This window comes from Papio anubis, chromosome 16 (genome assembly GCF_008728515.1).
Source record: "Papio anubis isolate 15944 chromosome 16, Panubis1.0, whole genome shotgun sequence".
Classification (NCBI taxonomy): domain Eukaryota; kingdom Metazoa; phylum Chordata; class Mammalia; order Primates; family Cercopithecidae; genus Papio; species Papio anubis.
This window is the reverse complement of record NC_044991.1, coordinates 24,603,795-24,625,471: the sequence shown is the minus strand read 5'-3', so window position 1 is coordinate 24,625,471 and position 21,677 is coordinate 24,603,795. Positions and strand designations below refer to the sequence as shown.

General features: G+C 42.7%; 1 long non-coding RNA gene across 3 annotated transcripts; it reads right to left on the bottom strand.

Annotated features, from left to right (window-relative positions):
* Positions 1–14,148: 14,148 nt before the first annotated feature.
* Positions 14,149–21,554, bottom strand: LOC103888286. 3 transcript variants are annotated; one of them, XR_002515338.1, is made up of 6 exons: positions 21,235–21,554; positions 16,273–16,743; positions 16,045–16,189; positions 15,385–15,526; positions 14,468–14,521; positions 14,149–14,381 (listed from the first exon to the last, which is right to left on the bottom strand). It is a non-coding gene; the product is annotated as an uncharacterized LOC103888286 (long non-coding RNA). The 3 variants fall into 3 exon arrangements; XR_652735.1 differs by having other exon boundaries at positions 16,045–16,743; XR_652738.1 differs by lacking the exon at positions 15,385–15,526 and having other exon boundaries at positions 14,468–14,664; positions 16,045–16,743.
* Between the last annotated feature and the right edge of the window lie 123 nt (positions 21,555–21,677).

Sequence of the window (21,677 nt, the reverse complement as noted above, 5' to 3'; positions counted from 1 at the left end):
CTCATCATATGAGCTCATATTATGAGTCTTACCTTAAAATATGGAATGTTTTACTAATACAGATTATATTATGAGCCATAAAGTATGCTGCAGTAAATATAAAATGACTCAAATTATACAAAGCATATTCTCTAACCACAATAGAGTCAAATTATAAATCAATAACATATCTGGAAAATTTCTAATATTGAGAAACCAAAATCAAACTTCTAAATAACCAATGGGGCAAAGAAGAAATAAAAAAATTGAAACCTATTTGAAATAAATTTCAAAGTACAACGTATCAAAATTTGTTGCATGCAACTGAAACAGTACTGAAAGGAAAATGTATAGCATTAAATGGTTATGTTAGAAAAATAGAAACATCTCAAATCAATGACCTCAGTTTCTACCTTAAGAAACCAAAAAAAAGAAGAATGTCAAATTAAACCCAAAAGTAAGCAAAATAAGGGAAATAATAAAGATCAGAGCATAAATCAATAAAATAGAAAAAAGTAATAGAATCAATGAAAGCAAACCTAGTTCTTTGTGAAAAATTAATAAAAATGATAAACCTCTAGCCATAATTATGAGTAAAGGAAGAAGATGTACATTGCTAATGTCAGGAAGGAAAGTGATAACATTGCTACTGATGCTATAGATGTTAAAAGGCTAATTAGGGAATGTTATTAGCAACATTATGCAAATAAATTCAACAACTTAGGTAAAATGGACAAACTCCTTGGAAAATGCAAACTACAAAAGCTCACTCAAGAAGAAATAGGTTGCCCAAATAGCTCTGTATCTTTAAAAACTTGAATTTGCAGGTAAACACATTCCAAAAAAGAAAATTTCAGATCCAGGTGAGTTCGCTGGTAAATTCTACAAAGCATTTGAGGAAGAAATAATACAATCAAACACAAATATTTTCAAAGCGTAGGAGAAGAGGGAACTTCCCAATTTATTCTATGAAGCCAGCACTAGCCTGATACCAAAATCAGAAAAAGGCATTACAAGAAAATTTTAGATCAATATTCCTCGTAAACATAGACACATAAATCTTTAACAAAGTTTTAGCAAATCAAATCCAACAATACACAAAACAAAAAATTTCTTATGACTAAGTACAGAAATGCAGAGTTGGTTTACAACTTGAAAATCAGTAGATGGAATTTATCATATAAGAGACTTTCTTTAAGAAGGGAAACAAAATAATCTCAATAGATGCAGAGAAAGTATTCATTAGATGTTGAAAAAACATAAACATTTATTCTTGATTTTTTTTTTTAAAGTCATCAATCCAGGTGTAGAAAGGAACTTCCTCACTGGGTGCAGTGGCTCAAGCTTGTAATCCCAGTGCTTTGGGAAGCTGAGGCAGGAAGGTAGCTTGAGCTCAGGAGTTTGAGATCAGCTTGAGCAACATAGTAAGACTCTGTCTCCACAAAAATAAATAAATAAATAAATAATAAATAAATAAATATTAGCCAGGCATGGTGGTGCATGCCAGCGATCCCAGCTACTCAGGAGGCTGAAACAAGAGGAATGCTGAACCCAGGAAGTTAAGGTTGCAGTGGGCCATGATCGCTCCAGTGCACTCCAGCCTGGGCGACAGAATGAGACCCTGTTTCAAACAACGGAAACAACAACAACAGCAACAAAGAACAGAACTTCCTCAGCTGGATAAGGGTATCTATTAAAAACCAACCAACCAACCAACCAACCAAACAAACAAAAACCTATAGCTAACATCATCCTTGATGGCAACAGACTGAATGCTTTCTCCTTTAGATGAGGAATCATGCAAGATTGTCCAGTCTTATCATGTTAATTCAACATTGCCCAGGGCAACGAAGCAAAAACATATAAATTGAAAAGGAGAAAGTAAAACTAACATTATTTGCAGAAGGCATAATCATCTCTGTAGAAAATCCTGAGAAATCTACAAAGATGCCACTAGAAGTAATAAGTGAGTTTTACAAGGTGAGTACACAAAAATGAACTGCATTTCTATAAACTAGTAACACACTTTTGGAAGTTGAAGTAAAATGATCTACCACGATAGTATGAAGAATATGAAATGCTTAGTGATGAACTTGCAGGAGTTATTCAAGATCTGTACTCTGAGAACTATAACATGTTGCTGAGAGAAATTAAAGAAGACAGAAATAAATGGAGAGATAAATTGCACGTATGGGTCAGAACACTTAAGATTAAGATGCCAATGCACCTAAACGCTGATCCATGGATTGAAGGCAATCCCAATCAAAAACTCAGCAGTCCTTTTTACATAAATTTACAAGCAGATTATATAATTAATTTGGAAAAACAAAGAACCTAGAAGAGCAAAAAAAAAAAAAATTGAAAATAAAGAACAAAAAGGACCTACACTGCTTGATTTTAAGACATATTATAAGGCTGCGGTAGTTAAGGCAGTATCAGTGTGGTACTGGCATAAAGATACACAGATCTGTGGAATAGAATAGAGTTCAGAAATAGACCCATGCATATATGATTAACTGATTTTCAACAAAATTACCAAGGCAGTTTAATGGGGGAAAGGAAAATCTTTTCATTAGGTGATGCTGAAACAATTTGATGGTCATAGGCTGAAAAAAACCCACCATATATGAAAAAATTACTCTAAATAGATTATAAACCTAAAAGTAAGAGTTAAAATTATAAAATGCCCAAGAGAAAACATAAGAGAAAATCATTGTGGTCTTGGGCATGGCACAGGTTTTTAAAACATGAAACAAACACAAACACAAACTATAAAAGAAAATATCAGTTAGTTGGAGAAGATCAAAATTTAAATATTTTGCTCTTTAAAAGACACTTAGGAAAATGAAAAAGCAAACCACAAACTTGGAGAAAATGTTTATAAAACACATATCCGACCGGGCATGGTGGCTCACGCCTGTAATCCCAGCACTTTGAGAGGCCAAGGTGGGCAGATCACCTGATGTCAGAAGTTTGAGACCAGCCTGGCCAACATGGTGAAACCCTGTCTCTACTAAAAATACAAAAAAATTAGCTAGGCTTGGTGGCAGGCGCCTGTAATCCCAGCTACTCGGGAGGCTGAGGCAAGAGAATCGCTTGAACCCGGGAGGTGGAAGTAGCAGTGAGCTGGGATCACACCATTGCACTCCAGCCTGGGGGACAAGAGCGAGACTTCATCTCAAAAACAACAACAGCAACAGCAACAACAACAACAACAAAAAACATATCCAACAAAGGTTTCTGTCTCAAGAATATACGAAGAACTCACACAACACAAAAATTTAAAAATATGAAAAATGAAAAAAGAATTGAACATACTCGTTAGCAAAGAAAATACATGGATGGCAAATAAACACACGAAAAGCTAGTCAACATCATTAGTCATTAAGGAAATGAAAATGAAAAATGCAATGAGATGCTACCACCACAAGCCCAGCAGAATGGCTTAAACTTGTAAAACTGATTATCCCAAGTATTGGCAAGGATGTTAAGTGATTGAGACTCGTACACTACTTGTGGAAATGCAACATAAAACAGCCAATTTGGATAACTATTAGGTAGTTCCTTAAGTAGTTACACATCCACCTGCCATATATATAACAATTTCACTCCTAGGTATTTACCTAAGAGAAGTAAAATATTCACCCTCACAAAGACTTGGACAAAACTCCTTGTAGCAGCTTTATTTGTAGTAACCAAAAAGTGGGAACACCCTGAGTGCCCAACAATAGGTGAGAGGGAAGACGAATTGTGATACAGGCTTACGGTGAATACCTCTGGTGTCTTGAGTTTTCTGATCCATCTAGTGAGTGATGGTTCCTGTTTTCTTTCTTTCTTTCTTTCTCTCTCTCTTTCTTTCTTTCTTTCTTTCTTTCTTTCTTTCTTTCTTTCTTTCTTTCTTTCTTTCTTTCTTTCTTTCTTTCTTTCTTTCTTTCTTTCTTTCTTTCTTTCTTTCTTTCTCTTTCTTTCTTTCTTTCTTTTCTTTCTGCCTTCCTGCCTTCCTGCCTTCCTGCCTTCCTTTCTTTTTCTTTCTTTCTTTCTTTCTCTTTCTCTCTTTCTCTCTTTCTTTCTTTTTTCCCTTTCCTTCCCTCCTCTCCCCTCCCATCCCCTTCCTTTCCCTTCCCTTCTTTCTTTCCTTCTTTCTTTACTTTTTAACTTTTTTTTATTTTTTTGAGATGGAGTCTCGCTCTGTCGCCCAGGCTGGAGTGCAGTGGCGCCATCTCGGTTCACTGCAAGCTCCGCCTCCCGGGTTCACGCCATTCTCCTGCCTCAGCCTCCCGAGAAGCTGGGACTACAGGCGCCCGTCACCATGCCTGGCTAATTTTTTTTTTTTTTTTTTTTAAGTAGAGACGGAGTTTCACCGTGTTAGCCAGGGTGGTCTTGATATCCTGACCTCATGATCCGCCCGCCTCGGCCTCCCAAAGTGCTGGGATTACAGGCATGAGCCACTGTGCCCGGCCAGTACCTGTTTTCTTTACAGCATCGGACTGTAGGGGAAATCTGTCTGATATCAGAGAATTTAAAATGAAGCACTTCCAAAGGTAAGTGCTGAGGTCTTTTCAAACCCACCTTTGTAATCCTCACACCCAGAGTCCATATCTCCATTTTGATTGAGGGATTCAGTCTCATTTCCATAGATTTGTGTAGTTTTAAGGAATATGCCATATTCCTTAAGAATGTAAATAAGTATAGTTACTTACTTATCTTCACATCTCAAGCTTCATGTCTTTGCAAAATGGGGAAAAAGGGGGGCTCTTTGACGACACTTAGGGATTTAGGCTTGGGAAATATGGTCAGAAGGCTTGATTTGGTTTCCTACCCTGCCTTCTCTTCGTGTGTCTTTTTATTTATTTTGGATTCCCCAGAGCATGATGCTATCTCTTCTCTTTGACGTTATTTAAGGAGAAGTAGTGTATTCCTAAATTATAAGAAAATGTGGATTCCAAACTTAGTTCTTCCACTTACTAGCTGTGTGACCTTGAGCAGATTACTTAACCTCTCCGTACCTGTTTCCTCATTTGGAAAATGGGAATAAGCAGAGTACTACCCCCTGGAGCTGTTGAAAGCATGCAAAGCTCCTAACATTGGGCCCACCTAAGTGGACAACAAATATTTGTTACTCTTAGTACATGAACCCAGTTTCAGGAGAGGGTCTGAAGGTCAGATTCATCTTATCACTCAGTGTTATAATGGTCACTCTCAATAGATGACCACCCAGACAGAGGTTGCATTTTAATATGGTCTTGTTCCAGAAAATAGATTCTAAGGGATTTGGGGCATGATTAAATTGGGCTGGGGTAGAGGAAGGGCTTGGAGAAGGGCGTTATTGTCTAAGACCAAATTAAATCCTCATGACAATGAGGACTATATGAGAGACTCATTAAAATCAGCATTTTTTGCTAAAGCAGAATAAAAATATAAAGTGTTTTAATAAAAATTTTTAAAATTTGCATCTTTGAGCCAGGCTTGGGAAATACACACCTATAATCCCAGCTACTCGGGAGGCTGAGGTGGGAGGATCACTTGAGCCCAGGAGTTCAAGACCAACCTGGGCAACACAGCAAGACCCTGTCTCAAAGAAATAAACAAAATAAGCAAAACCAGCATCTCTGAGGGGCAACCTGGGAATCCACATTTTAAGAAACTCTCCAGACAATTCTCATTTTCAAGAAAGTTTCAGAATCCTAGTCTAAGGCATATATATCAGAATGTAATTTTTTTCACTATCTCTTGCTATGACATTCTTATATTTCTCTCTCCTCAATTTCCTTTTCCTATTTTTGTGTATGTTTGGGCAGGGGGTGGGGGTGGGGTGGGGGCTGACCAAAAAAAATCCTTAATTACCTGAAAATTTTTTTCTTATTTTGTTCTTTTCAGGACTTGTATAGCTGCATTTAAAAAAGAAAAATTGTTATACCTTGGCAATAATGTGTATGTAGAATTGTATATTCTGCATCAATTAACATTATCCAAATGTATCTCATCCTGAAACATTTTTTTCTCATGCATTCTCTTCCTCAACCTTGCTTCTGCATTCAAGTAACTACTCAGTGTGGACAGATAGATGCATGCCTATGTCCATGTTCATACCATCCTACTCAAATATAGATAGATCACATGTTTGAAAATTTGACATATTTTCGTTTCTCTTACTGTATGTATTTTATAAGTACTCTGACATATTTTTCCTGAAAGCTAAATGAATGAATAAACAAAACTAAAAAAGATATGGTTGGCCTATGCCTGTGGTTAAAGCTTCACATGAGATTTCTATAGTGGAGGAGGTTGCTTTACATTAATGAGGATCATATTTACTCTTTTAGTCTTACCTGCAATTATTGGGTGAACTCAGGTCTTTTTAGTTCATTACCCCATTAGTGCCTGTCAATAACAGAGAATGTGCCTGAAATGCCCAAGTAGCTGTGAGCTCTGGAAATCTCATCTCTTCTAGTGGAGGGCAGCTCTGGCTTGTGCCGTGGGGAGCTTGGATCCTGGTCCTGTGGGTCGCTGCAACTCGAGTCTCTTCCTGAGCCTTAATTTCTCCATCTGTGAAAAATAGCCATTAGGCTAAAGCAGCATTTCTTTCAATTTGCCATGTGGACCATCTGCTTCAAAATCACTCACACACGAGTTAAAATGCAGATCCCCAGAGCTCACTCTAGACCCATTGAATCACAGTCTGGTGTGGGGCTCAGGAGCCTTCATGCTTAACAAGTCTCACAGGTGGTTCTCATGGATTATTACTGGCTGAGCAACACAGTTTTGTGGTTAAACATTCTGTGTGGTTGAACTCCAAATTCCTTTCTGTTCTTTCTCAGGCAGAAACAATTGACCCGGGCTAGTTAGCCTGGTTCTCATCTCCATGCTCAAAAGCTATGTCAGGCTCCTGGGAGGGGATGCTACCGACACCTGGCTACTTGCCTAGCTGCTGTGGCCTCCCACAGGTCATGGACAGGAGCCAGAGCAACCACAGCTGGCCTGCCCCATAATAGCTCAGACCTCAGGAGGACACTCCAGCATTGACTGGGCATCCAGTCTGCAGAGGGTACACTGGGATCTGTCCAGCCTCCTCTTGCCGTCCCTAGGGGGACCTGCCTTTCATCCCAGAGCCTGAGATTAAAGCTGAAATGCTAGGCATCCAACATGTATCAGGAACCCAGTGCAAGTTTAATGAATGGATACAGAATACTGAGTGAGTGGTGTACTCTGGGGTGGATAAAATAAGGAGTGTAGGGTGGGATCTTATGTGCAAGCCAGATAGTGGCGGCCGATAAATACTTGTTGAGCAAATGTATGTCACTAAGTGAAATTCAAATACCTGGTGCATAGTAGGTATTATCAGTGCAGCTATAGTAAGTCAATTTAATACCTGCCCCTGCTCGTCCCCCATATGCTTTCAGCCCTTGACGTTGCATTGTGCTGACCCCTAGCTGTTATATTTACATGTCTTTGGCTGAAGCCTTTCGCTACTGCTTGCAAGCATGGCAGCCCAGAAATCCTGGGGAATTAGCTCATGACCTCCAGCAGTCCTGGAACCAAGGACTGATTAAAGTTGGTGTATAAATATCCCAGCTCCCTCACTCCTCAGAAGGATAACTCTGAAACAAACATACTATACTGTCTGTAGGAGTCCCCCAATGGAGTGGAGCCCCAGATGCTCATGGAGGCCATTTCCTTGATAACACGTGCTGTCTTTGGCTCCTTTCCTGTTTTCTCTCTCACTTCTCCACTCCGCTACTGATATTTCCCAAGATCACCTCACAGATCAACCGCTTGCACTCAAGTCCTTGCCTTAGGGTCAGCTGCTGAGGGACCCCATGCTAGGATGACTGTTGAATTAATGAAGGGCTAAAGATTTAATGAACAGAGGTGGAGGGCTAGCATACTACATGCTTAAAACATAGGAAGCCTTTGTGAGAGGTTGCTGAATGAATAGCATTCAACAAATGCAGAGAGTTCAAGGTAGATTCCTATAAATCTGGTACTTGAATTTCTGGTACAAAAAATGTGTTTTGAAAAAGTGAATGAATGAATGAATGGTCATTGAAAAGAGTCAAAGGCTAGAAGTTTATGCTTTGGTACATAGTGTTCAATAAATACTTTTTGTATGGATAGGGAAGAAAAAAGGAAGGAAGGAAGGAAGGAAAGAAGGGAGAAAGGGAGGAGGGAAGGAAGGAAGGAAGGAAGGAACGAACGAACGAAGGAAGGAATGAAGGAAGGAAGGAACGAAGGAAGGAAGGGAGGAAAGGGAGGATGGTGTCTCAGAGGCTTGGGGCTCGAAGTAGCCAGGCACTGAGCATTCATGAAGGGGCCTGTAAAACCCCCCATGGTCTGGTCCTTGCTCAGACCACAGGTTCCCCTTGCACCACTCAATCCCTTTTTCATAACACTTCACATCAGCCTCCTTTCAGCTCCAAATCTTTACAAATTCTGTTTCCTTGGTCAGGAATGGTCTCCTTTTAAGATGTGTCTCCTTACATTCAACTAAGTCTCAGCCAAGAGTTTGCTTCCTCTAGGAAGCCCTCCCAGAGTTCTCTATTATGTCACACGTATTTATAACTATAACACCTCCCATATCACCTGGTATTTCTCTTGTGTAGTTAGCTGCTTAATGACTGATTCTTCCCAGTGGAATGAAAACTGTCTTCATATTCTCGGGGCTCATCACAGCACCTGGCACATAGTAAGTGCTCAATAAATATTTGATGAAGGCTTATGTGAGTGATGTGGCCATAGTGCCTGGTCTAGCTTTAACCTTAGATCTAGGGCTTTCCTGGGAAGATCCAGGCTTCCAGAAGCTTTCATCTACAGGTATGCTGTTCCCACTCCCACAGCACCCCAAACCAGCCAAATGGCAAAATGCACCCCAAATCTGGGAAAAGCCTTCAACAAATCATCTTAGAATAGTTACAGCTTCTGTCCCAGCCAGCACTGTCACAGGCAGCTTAATTATGGTCATTAGGACCCACATTAAAGCATGATTATAACATAAAATTGAAATTAGCTGTATAACACATCCAAATTTTTCGGTATGCTTATCGATTTTCTTCCCCTGTTAATCAGAGGGCTACAGTAAATTCAGATATATCTGGTATAATTAAAACTGAGCCTGTAAATTCTAGTGAAAACTCTAATTAGCATCTGTCTTTTGTTAAGGACAGCGAGGTGGGAATGTATATTTTTCCGTGAAACATAATCAGGGCTTTCATGTTTCTTTCCCAGATCTTTGGTGGGGCAAGTTGTCATTCCTTTTTCAGAGGAATTTAAAATTGGTTTAAAAAAAGATGCAAGTCATAGAGACATCTAAGAAATGCCAAAATAAGAAGTGGTTGGTTAAAAGAAAAATGATTAGCTGAACAGGGTGATTGGAGGCATGTGGATGAAACAATCAATTGAATTGTTCTCTTTTCAGTATGGTGGAGTGACTTTGAAATCAGACAACTTTGAGTTCAAGTCTGAACTCTGCTATTTACTACGTAGGTGATATTGAAAAAGTGTTGTTTTGTCTAGCTGAGCCTCGGTTTCTTCCTCTGTGAAATGGGGATAATGATAGAACCTACCCAATAGGGTGTTTGGAAGGATTAATGAGATTACAGTTTTTTCAGCTTGTAGTAAAATATTGATAATTAGGAGTTGCAGTCATCTTCATCATCATCACCACCATCATCCACACCACCACCATCATCTTCATCACTATTTACATCATCATTATTATTTTCACTTAATAAAGAGAAAACTCTTTCAGTGCTTGTCATGGCTCTAATGAGCTTCATGGCATAGTGAAAACATGACTTTGAATTCAGGTAGCCTTCCACTCCGTGCCACTCAGAAGCTATGTGACCTCATACAAGTCATTATATTTCTCTCAATCTGTTTTCTCATTTGTAAAATGAGCACAGCTTTCAAGAGGATGTTGAAGATGTAATGAGGAATGTTGATTATGCCTGGCATGGAACAAGTCATTTAACCAATGTTGACTTCCCATCTCCCATATCCAGTCCTGTATCCTCAACAGACTGCTTAGTTGGTGGTATATCTCAGGCAAGTACAGAATATAAAGTAGTCTCTGGGTTTCTAATCACCAGACCTTGCTAAGAGGCATCCTGTTGGCTTTTCAGTACTGCCTCCTACAAGGCCAGCGTTCCATTGTCTCGGCTTTAGTTGCTGGGGAGTGTTTCTGTCATCATAGAAGGGATTGTAGAGCTCATCACACATTCCACCTGCTCCCCTGCATTTCTCAGCTTTCTTTGTGGCTAGAATGAGGCCGTGTGACTACTTCTACCCAATAGATTATGAACACAAACATGGCATTTCCATTTGGAGAGAGGGAAAGAGCAGTGGTCAGAAAGCCACCACTAGAGATAACAAAACTGCAGAATGAGAGTGACTTAGATCAAGTCACTGCAGGGAAGACAGTTGTCTCAGAAAGCAGCTGAAACCCCACAGGACTTTTGTGAGTGAAAAATAAACCATTGTTGCATTAAGCGACTCAAGTTTTGAAGTTTGTTACAGCGGCATACCCTAACCTGTACTGATTAAAACAATGATTAATCAATCAAGTCAATTTATCTGCTTGTGATTCTTGCTCTGAATTAGTGGGTTGGTGGATACTGCCCTTTCAGGGGCTGATGGACTTACTTCCAGAGCAGATTTTGGGTAGAGTAGAGGGAACCTGGAACTCCTGAGTCCAGAGATCTGCCAGGACACTCATGCCCTTTTATGCAATCTGAAGCAGTTCCCTTACAGTTCAGATGCCTTAAATGGCTGAGAGGAAGGAACGTGGACAGCCCGAAACATCAGGGGCGTCAACTGGCTCCTTTATAGTCACAAAGCCCCCTGCACATATTGGGGTGCCCAGTGGAATTAACATGTGAAATGCCATGGGCATCTATTGTTTTCCCTGACCAGAATCCACACTCATCTTTATTTGGATACCAGTACCTTAATTTTGTTTTGAAAACCACTCACCAGATGCAAGCTTGGTGGGCTTTTCAGTCAAAAGGCACCATCCTCATTTTCCCAAAAGGGGGAACATGACTCAACCTCAGTAGTGATTCATGCCAAAATGCAACCACTTTGAAGAAGTGGGGAGGGTCCCTGCTTCCTAGATCCTCAGAACTGCTTTGGTGCTCTCCCGGGCCTACTTTTTCAACTGGCTTTGGTCTGTGAGATGCTCCTATCCTTCTAACAAAGCCCTCCCTTCCTTTTCTAGTTGAATGTGGTCAGCATCAGGTCCTTTCCACCAAAGAACCCTAAGAAATGTGTAGTCATGAATGTCATCCCATATCAACAAAGCCCCTGTCATACACTGGTGTCTTGCTGCACTCTGTTGTCTCGTTATTCTAACCTTGCAATGTATTTTATGTCTGATGTAAACATAATCATAAGTGAAGTAAACATAACTCAGTAGATAAGGAAGATGTAGTTTTATGTATTCACTCAACAAACATACTGTGATTGCCAACTATAAGCAAATGCACTTCTAGGTACTAAGAATAAAACAACAAATGAAACAGATTTTTTTTAAAAAACACCACCCTCATGCAACTGACATTCTAGTTGGAAGAAGCAGACATAAACTGCACAAATAAGTAACAGTATGATTGCACACTGAGATGTGCGATGGGCAAATAAAACAGGGCAGGAGGACGGGGAGACCATAGAATAGGAACCAGGGGCAGATGAAGAGGGATTGCAATTTTAAACTCCTTGTTCAGGGAAGACTTTGCAGAGATTTGAGCAAAACCTGGATAATAGAGTTGTGTGTTCTCTTGTTCATGTCTCCAAATTCCATTTTGCAGGTGATTCGGCTTATAGGGTTGTTGTAGGAACAGGATCTGACACTTAATAAGTACGCAATAAACATCATCTGGAAAACGAACTCGAAGGAGCCACCATTCAGATGCCAAGTCAGTTCTGGGTGTGTGGGGAGCATCAGCACTCACCCTCCAATCCCGAGCTGTCACCCTGAGGCTGTTGCATCCCAGAGGCCCCAGGCAGAGCCCCTTCTCCCTCAGGTCCTGGGAACTGCTAAGGCTGAGGCCTCAGAGGTTTTTGGACCTTCAGATCACCAGACCCTGACCCAGACTGCTCTAATTAGGGGCATCCAACAGAGATGGGGAGAGGTGGGGAGAGACAGAGAGGGAAAGGGAAAAGTGGGGAGAGGAAGAGAAAGAGGAAAGGGAGGGAGGAGAGGGAGAGGAAAGTGAGAGAGAGAAAGAGGAAGGAGGGGAGAAGAGAGAGGGAGAGAAAGGAGAAAGAGGAGGAAGAGAGAGATAGAGAAAAGAGAGATGGTGGAGAAAGAAGAGAAAGAGAGGGAGAGAGGAGAGAGAGAGATAAAGGGAGAGAGAGGTGAGAGACAGACAGAGGGAGAGAGAAAAGAGAAAGAGAGGGGAAGAGAGAGGAAAGAGGGAGGAAGGGAAGTAAGAGATAGTGGAAGAGAGAGGGAGGAAAGAGAAGAGGAGAGATGGAAAGAGGGAGAGAGAGCAAAGAGGGAGAGAGAAAGTAGAAAGAGATAAGAAAAGAGAGAAAAGAGAAAGAGACGGATAGAGGGAGAAAGAAAGGGGGAGATGGAGGGAGAAGAGGAGAGGAAGTAGAGGGAAGGAGGGAGGGAGAGAGAACAGGAAAGCGGTCCACTAGAAGGGAGGGGAGTGTATAACCCTCGCTGGAGAGAAGCAGGTAGAACTGTGGGCCCTCTGCAGTGGGTTAGTGGCTTTGACCCAGGTGGCTAGGGTATAGCTCCTCTAACATCTGCAGCTCCTCCCTGCTGCCCTAGCCTGCCTACATTCAAGAAATGGTGCAGGGCATGGATTTGGGATATAGATGAACCTGGGTTCACCTGGGTTCAAACTCCGTCTCTGCCATTGCCTGGACAGGTGAACTTGGGCAATCTACCACTCTTTCATTCTCAACTGAATAATACCAACTTACAGGTTAAATTGAGGATCATGATGTGGTTTATGGAAGGCACGCTGGCATGTGCCAAGCACATAAGCAGTGCTTAGTCAACATTCTATGCTGTTGTTATCACTCTAACCAGGTTTGGGGATCAGCTCTGTCCTGGCTCTGGGTTCTTGGACTCTGCAGTGAACTCAGCCCCTGAGGAGACCCCTGGTCTCTGCAACCTTCATGCAAAGCCCTGGTTAGGGTTCTGAGCAGGAACTTTCTGCACGGTGGCTCTTAGTCCCAGCTGAACACTGGAATCACCTCAGGGACTTAAAAAAAATACAGATCCCTGGGCCCTCACCCAGAGAATCTCACACGATTAACTCAGGGTGCAACCTAGACATCCGAATTTCTAAAAGCTCCATGGATGATTCCAAAGTGCAGCCAAAGTTGAGAAGCACTGTCTAGGGCTTTGATTTAATCTTCCATATTTATTCCTAAAGAAGGAGATAAACCCAGACACCATTTCCCTGGGCAGACTCACAGACCACCAGATTATTATTGTTTTTCAAATTTGGTTTCACAAGCATTTGTTAAGCATCTACTATGTTCCTGGAACATTGTTAGACACTGAATAAGCACTGTTCCTGCCCTCAAGCAGCTTGAAGTCTGGGTGGCCATACAGTGAATAAACGCAATGCTTGAGAAAGCCACAGAAGCGGTGAGGAAAGAAACATCACCCAAATGCAGGAATGCATGGGAAAGAAGCGGGTGCAGGGTCACACCTAAAGTACAACGTGGAAAAATGAATAGCAGTTTTCTCTGGTAGAGAGGTTGGGGGAAGGTGGATAGCCCAAGTACCCTGAACAGCATGAACAAACGTGGGTTGGTGAAAAAATTCTAGGGAGAAGGGACAAAATGAGGAGGGAAATTGCCTATAGGCAGGGCTATATAGCAAAGAGAGAAAGGGTAGGAGAGGAAGCCAGGTAGCAAAGGTCTTACAGCCAGGCTTAGATCCATGGGGTTCATATTATGGGAACTGGGGAGCCATGGAAGGCGGTAGGTTAAGGGGAAACCTTTATCCTGTGCTTAAGACTTCAGGGTGTGGCTGCTGTTAAGTGCTGGGGTGTGGGGCATCTGAAGAAGAAAAAGTCTGTGCTTGGCAATTTCCTCTCAAGTAATTTTATTCCATTCCCTTCCATCATGCAGAAACCTGAAGTTATCCTGAGAACAAACGTCACTGCCATGGAAACAGTAAGAGAAACAAACAATGCGTGCACTGTATAAAATTGTCCATAAAGGCTGTTTATTTTTCATACCATTATTTTAATAGGTGGGGATGGCAGTGATGGGCTGGAGGAACAGCAGGCTTTAATGGTGCCGCTAACGTTGCCTGTTCTTACAATGACTTCAAATGCTCACAGACATTCAGCCATTGGCACTTAGATCATGTCTCTGGCTGGGAACTCCCGCTGGTTTAGAATCTCACTGCCAGGAAGCATCACCTGTTCCTGGGACTGAAAGGCAGTATGGCCAAGTGGTTATAGACTCAAGCCAGAGGTCAGACAGCCCTGGGTTCCAGTCCTACTTCTGTCATACTTACTGATCGGTGACTGTTGGCAAATTTCATCACCCCTCCGAGCTTCTGTTTACTCATCTGCGAAGTGGAAATATAGCCGTTCATTTATTCCTTCATTTGAAAATTAACAAGACTTCACTGAAAACTTGCTATGTGCTTTGTTTTAAGGGTCCTGGCATTCATTGAGCTTAAAGTCAAGTGGGAGAACAGAGATAATATACCTGCAAACACATAAATAAGAGAGATCATTGTAGATAGTGATATAGGCTAAGAAAGATTTAAAGCCAAGGTTGTTCTGTCTGATGAGATGCCAGTCTAGCCGGCCACAGAAAGAGGAGAAAGAGCCAGCTGCTTATATATCAGAAGGAAAGGCCTTCCAGGCAGGGGCGCAGCAAGAGGAAAGTCCTGGAAAGATCTAAGATTAGAATCCTTGCAGCTGAGGCTTTATAAAAGGAGGTACGAGATAAGGCCAAATAGGGAGGAGAGACCAGTTCAGACGGGTCCTATAGGATAAGGTAGGAGTTTGGGTTGTAATAATACTAACCTTCTAGAGTGGTTGTAAGGATTACATGAACTATCAAGTGGTAAACTCTAAGCAGCTGCTTAAAAAAAGTCAGCTTTTACTTTCATCAAGACAACCATAGTAGAACTCATCATCTCTTGGGTCCAGTTGCTGACATCACAGAATTATTGAATTTCAGAACTGAGAGATCATTTTTCCTGATTTTTCATATGGGTGAATTAAGGATCAGAGTGGACAAGGGACTTACAGAAGTCACACAGGACTTAGTGGTGGAGGCTCTGGGCTTTCCAATTTTCGCCCACTCTCCATTGAGCCCAAGCCCATGCCATGATCTCTATGGAGAAATTCCTTGGCTTCTGTTTCTGCTGGGTGGTACTTCCTTCTAGGGGACAGTGTGGGGTCATGACAAACCACAGACCTGGTGCTGTGAGTGTGTGGCTTCTCCCTGTGAGCCTCGGAGGGTCTTCAGACATTAGTCCTTCTTCCCTCCTCCTGACACAGAGGCTGTGTCTGTCCTCTTGTGTCCTCCCTGGCACAGAGGCTGGGCTTTGACTGGGGAGCTGAGAGAAAGGACAAGCTATTGATCAGTAGGGACCTGACCCAGACTGGCCTTTTCAATATTCCATATTAAGAGAGTGGTGAGATTTGAGAGGAAGTCGAAGGGCTGGAGAATGTTCCTGTACTTGAACAGAACAGTGCTGCCTCAGTTAATTTTGAGTGAGGAAGCTCACACAAAAAAATGGGTCAGATTGACCAAGCCCCTGATGGGTTTGGAAGTTTTACTTATTCTGCACCCTTAACCCCAGCTGGACTTTCCTCTGGGTCTAGACATCCATGAAGACACCTAATAAACCCTATGAGAGAAGAGATTTTTCTAGTATTTGGGTTCCATTTTTCATGTACAATTTATATAATCCTTAATCATTGCTCCTGTTTATTGAGCACCTACTACAGGCTGGGTAATCAGTTCAGCACTGAACATGCATCCCCTCTTTTACTCCCATAACAACCCTAGGAACTAGTTACTAATATTCTTCACCTTAAACGACACGTAAATCGACTTTTAAAAGTTACTCACATAGGAGAGAGCTCTGATACGTCTGACTCCAAATAAACCTGCTGATTCCAAAGGGCACATGGACTTGTGGGGTCCCCAAACACAAAAGTCTTAGAAAAACCCGTAGATGTGTGTCGCTGTGCTGATGCAGCCTGTTCTTTATGGACTGAAAAATGTACGTGTTACAGTTTCTAATGCCAACAGAGTGTATAAATATACACAGTATCTTTAATTGATTTTTCTTCTCACCTTTGAGGCCCAAGACCATAACCCTTAGTCAGGAAAATATCCCAGCTGGGTTTGCAGGAACTTGACTGTGGAGGCCCGATCCAATCCAATATGTTTGTCCCTCTCTTTCAGTCTCCTCCACGTTCCTGATGGTGCACTGGTTTTCCTTCCTGTCTGGCCAACAAGCCTCTGGAGAATGGCCATCCATCTTATAGGCTCACTTTGTATTCTGTAAACTTTCAGTTTGAAAATAAACGCACTGTTTCCCTGTCAAAGCTCTGCTGTGCATGGGTATTTCTCAAGAGCCAGGGAGGATGGTACAGACAGACCGAGCATTTCCAAGGAAACCAAAGGGGCATAATTGCTTCTTTCCAGGTAATGTGGATGCACTGGATGGGGTCAGCTGCGTCACAGTGGATCATTTTCTTGTTAGCATCTGGCCAAAGTGATGTGAGTACCACGGGCTTCCTGAATGACGCTGCACAGGCCCATCTGCAAGTTACAAGGACCAAATTGAAAATAGATCATGGAGACACTAGTTGGATCCTCTGCCTTCCCTTGAAAGATCCACGGTGGGTTTGTCTCCTGAGACATACTATTGCTGGGACTTTTTTTTTCTTTTAATTTTTTTCTTATCTTTTTTTTCTTCTTATCTTTTAAGACGTCTTTTTTTTTGTATTTCATTTTTACCCTAAGACAAAATATTTTTCTCTTTTTTTCTCTCAGTGATTAAAATCTTCCCATCAACCAGATGTTCCTAAGGGAGATACACGCTGCAAGGTTTGGCAGGGCGGGGGTGTGAATAAATGTACATTGATGGAGGCAGTAGTCACTGAGCACAGGCTGTCTGATGACCTCAAAATCACGTCCCTGATTAATCATGATCTGAGTAGGCAAAGACATGGGATCACACACACGATGACAATGACTTCCATTAATTGCAATGACCCTGTTTTAGCCTCAGGACCTTGCACTGGCTGTGTTCTCCACCAGGAATGTGCTGCAATCTGCGCTTGGTGTCTGTCTCATTGTTCCTTTCTCTACTTGAATGTCTCCTATTCTAGGAACCCATCCCTGATCATTCAAAAAGAACTTGCCTCTTTTACTCTCAAATCACCTTGCTTTATCTTCCTCATCGAATTAGAGCTCTCTCAAATTCCCATTTATTAATGACTTTATGGTCTATTTCTCATCTGTACAAAATAGGCTCCAGAGAGCAAGAACTTTGTCTTGTTCACTGCTGTATCGTCAGTGCCCAGGACAGTGCCTGACATAGGCACTATCCTAAGTGCTTTATAATGATTGTGTCATTGATTGCTAAATGATAGCCTTTTGTTGAAATCATTACTGGAAGTTTAATTCAGTTGTTCAAAATCATAGCACTGTTAGTTAGTAGCAGATCAACCATTCAAATTGAGGCTGGTTGGGTTTGAAGGCCCAGGCTTTTAACCACTCTGCTAAACTGCCTCCCCTGGCATACAGCATTAATTTTGGAAGCGATCTGGGCCCTTGTGTTGCCAGACTTCACTAGACTGTCAGCCCTGGAGAGCCAGAGACAGAGTCTGTTGCATCCACAGCACTCAGCGCTGTTTGCCACATGGTAGCCATTCAATAAATAGTAAATTCTCAAACAGTATTTGTAGATAGATGGACAGATGGGTGAGTGGGTGGGTGGTTGAGTGGATGGACGGGTGGATGAATGGATGAATGGAAGGGAGGAAGGAAAGAAGAAAAGAAAGGGAGGAAAGAAGGAAGGGTAGGTAGAGGGATAGATGAATCGTTGGATGGATGCATGGGCTAATGAATATAGGGATAAATAGGTGGGTGTGTAGATAGGTGGGTAGATGAATAGGGAAACAGAGTCCCAGAGAGACTGGTGACTCACTTAATATCACACAACACTAGTCTTTAGTCCATCAGTTCATGGGATCTTCTCTATAACCCTAGGAAACAAGTGCCATAATACCCCCTCATCCACGTGGATATTATTATCCATTTATGTCGATCAGTCCATGTGATAAGTGTTATTTTTATCCCTACTTCTCAGAAGAGGAAAATAAAGCTCAGAGAGGTTAAGTAACTTGCCCTTGTCATCCTATAAGGAAGAGGTGAGGCTAGGATATAACCCTTTGTCACTATTGTACTAATTTTAACCACATAAGAGCTGATACCCTGTTTATCACATGACAAAATATAAGGTGAATAGAATTGTAGGCACACATCATCTAATCAGCAGAGAAACTAAAATTATCTCCCCAGCAGCTTTGGGTAGCAGGAAGCTCACCCTGACACTAGAATCTAGGCAGGAAGTGCCCTGTTAGACCACAAACGTCACTGCCATGGAAAGAGTAAAAGGTAAAATGTAAACCAAGTGTATGATATCGAGCAAGTTACTTTGCCTCCCTGGACCTCAGTTTTCTCATCTGTAAAATGGCTATCAAAATTGTGATTGCAGATTTTCATCTGCAAACTGTTCTAGTCCCTTTCAGAATTCTATTTCTATTATGCTATTTCTTCTTCCAAAAATAGTCTTGATATTGCTCCTAAATAATCACTTTACCTTCCCAACATCACCATCTCAGATAATCAGGTCTGTGTCCCATTTTCTGAAGACTTTTCTCTGTGCCTTGTTTCAACCAGCAAATGGAATGGGTAAATCTCTGCCCATATGTTCCGTGGGTTCATGGTTTACAGTGTCATTTCTTCTACATAAGACACCTGCATGCAAGCAATGCTCTAGAAGTTCAATGTACTTACCAAAGTGAGTAACCCCAGTGATGGACTTTTAGTGATTGTGGCCCTTCTGGTAGTGAGGAGGGGTTGACGCTTCAGGAAGTAGCAACCAAATCATAGTACAGAGGCAGCCACCAAATTTCTGGGAAGTAGCCTGTGAAAGTTCTGGCTCTGTAATCGGGGCTGGCCTTGAATCTGCCAAATCCCACTGCTGCCTGACTGAGTGACCTTGGCTGGGTTGGGACCCTCCACAAAAAATCAGATACTTATCTGTCAGATGGCAATAACCACACCTCATTATCAGGATGATTATGAAATTGAAATGAGAGACCGTGCTCAGTGTGGGACAGCACCTGGCAAACAGTGGATTCTTTATACAATAGTTTCCTTTTCAGTTGGGTTGTTTGGTTTTATTTTCTTGTAAATTTGTTTAAGTTCCTTATAGATGCTGGATATTAGACCTTTGCAGATGCATAGTTTGCAAAAATTTTCTCCCATTCTGTAGGTTGTCTGACATTACTGGGTATATACCCAAAGGAATATAAATTATCCCATTATAAAGACACATGCACACGTATGTTCATTGCAGCATTATTCACAAGAGCAGAGACGTGGAATCAACCTAAATGCTCATCAATGAATGAGAATATACATATGGTACATATACACCACGGAATACTATGCAGCCATAAAAAAGAATGAGAGCACGTTCTTTGCAAAAACATGAATCGAACTGAAGACCATTATCCTCAGCACACTAATGCGGGAACAGAAAACCAAATATCACAAGTTCTCACTTATAGATGGGAGCTAAATGATGAGAGCACACAGACACATAGAGGGGAACAATACACATAGGGGCCTACTAGAGGGTGGACGGCAGGAGGAGGGAGAGGATCAGAAAAAAATAACTATTGAGTACTAGGCTTAATACCTAGGTGATGAAATCATCTGTACTACAAACTCCCATGACACAAGTTTGCACACATAACAAACCTGCACACGTACCCCTGAACCTAAGAATTAAAAATAGTTTCCTTGCCTCCAAGTATGGAGCTAACCTATCTCTTTTTTTTTTCTCTCGCTCACTTTCTTCCCTTTCACCTCTTCCTCCATCTTCCTTGCTTCTTTATGCTTCCATTGAACAAGTCTCACTGAGCATCCACTGCATGCTAGCACTATACTATACAGAGCCTGAGTGTACAGCCACAAACTAACAGGCAAGGTCACTCCACAGAGAGCTGGCAGCTTCATACAGTAAAGCATAGAGTGCTTCATCTTCTCCAAAGGAGAAATCAGCCCTCCTGCACCCCTGCCTCAGCCACCTTTATAAAAACCAGTTAGGTTTACTGCCAGGAATGGAAACCTCTTGCAGCCAAGAATAGGATTTTCTGGGGGATTCTCTGTTCCCCAAAGCCTGAGGCAGGTCTGGGCCTATAGTGAGTGGCCTGTAAAAGAGCATTGTTTCAAAGAGTAAATGGGGAAGCTCTGGGTGTGGAGAGTCTTCTGAAACCCTGGGCCAGAGTGCCCCCGCCTTTCCTCCTCCATCCAGTGTTCACCTCCCCCACCCATTCTTTCTAGGGACTCCCGGCTCCACCACGCTGCTAAAGACATATTCCTCCCCCTGTTGCTGCCTGCAACCTTCTCTCCATCTGCTCTCTCTGCCTGTTCAGGCTGCAGTGTGTAGATAGTATGGCAAGGTAGGGTAGTGGGAGGAGGACAGCTTCTAAATTGGGTGAGAGGCCTGCAAAGCCTGACCGGTCTGCCAAGGCTAGGCGGGGAGGGACAGTCAGTCTCCAGGACTATGCAGAAGCTTGTCCCCACCTAGCTCTCCGCCAACGTCTGTCCCCAAGTATCTGCTTGTCTCCCTCATTGATTGTCCCTCACTATCTCTGTTTGTGGAGAAAAGACACGTTGCTTGAGAATCAGGCCTGGGCAAGAGTGCGGCTGAGGTGGGCCTTGCAGTCCTGCTCAGCTGGGGAAGCAGGTACAGGAAGAGGTAAGGGGCTGACCTGAGAGGAAGCCTCTCAGCTCTAGTGGCCTGCCGGCAGTGGGGTTATGGGAGACCGGGCTCAGATTAAAAAGTAGAGATGGATCTTAATTTAGAGTTCGTGATTGGGCTTCAGAGGGGTCCAGACCCCTCCTGTTAGGTTGCAGCCACAATTTTGTGGCTATGTGTAGTGTTCTGGTAGATTCACAGATCTCACCGGATCCACAGAGTTACAGACTTTCTAGGTTATGGGGACTCACTTTGCAAGCAGCGGGGCCCTGGCGGGGAAGCAGGCTGGCTGGATCCCAGAGGGGCCTGGAGAGAACTGGAACTGGGATGTATCTGGAAGGCTGAGCAGGCAATGGAAAGCTCCGGGCTGCTCATAAGCTCGATTTCCAGGCCTCCATCTCACCGTCTGGAAAATGGTCCGGGTGCTCTCCAGCCTGGCCTGGCCAGGCAGGGCTGCTGGGAGTGTCAGCAGAGAGAGAAAACGCTCGGCTCCCAGGACGCAAAGGGAATTGGCTTTAAACTTTGCAGGGCCGACGGGCCGGCGGCCAGAGGAGGCGGCTGGCACCCCCGGCGCCGCCGCGGCCCCTCCAGCTAGCTGCCCGCTCGCCCGCCCCCTCCCTCCCTGCACTCGCTCGGCACAGACTCGGCCCCAGCCCCCTCCCTCCTCCCGCTCGCTCCACGCTCGTTCGCTCGC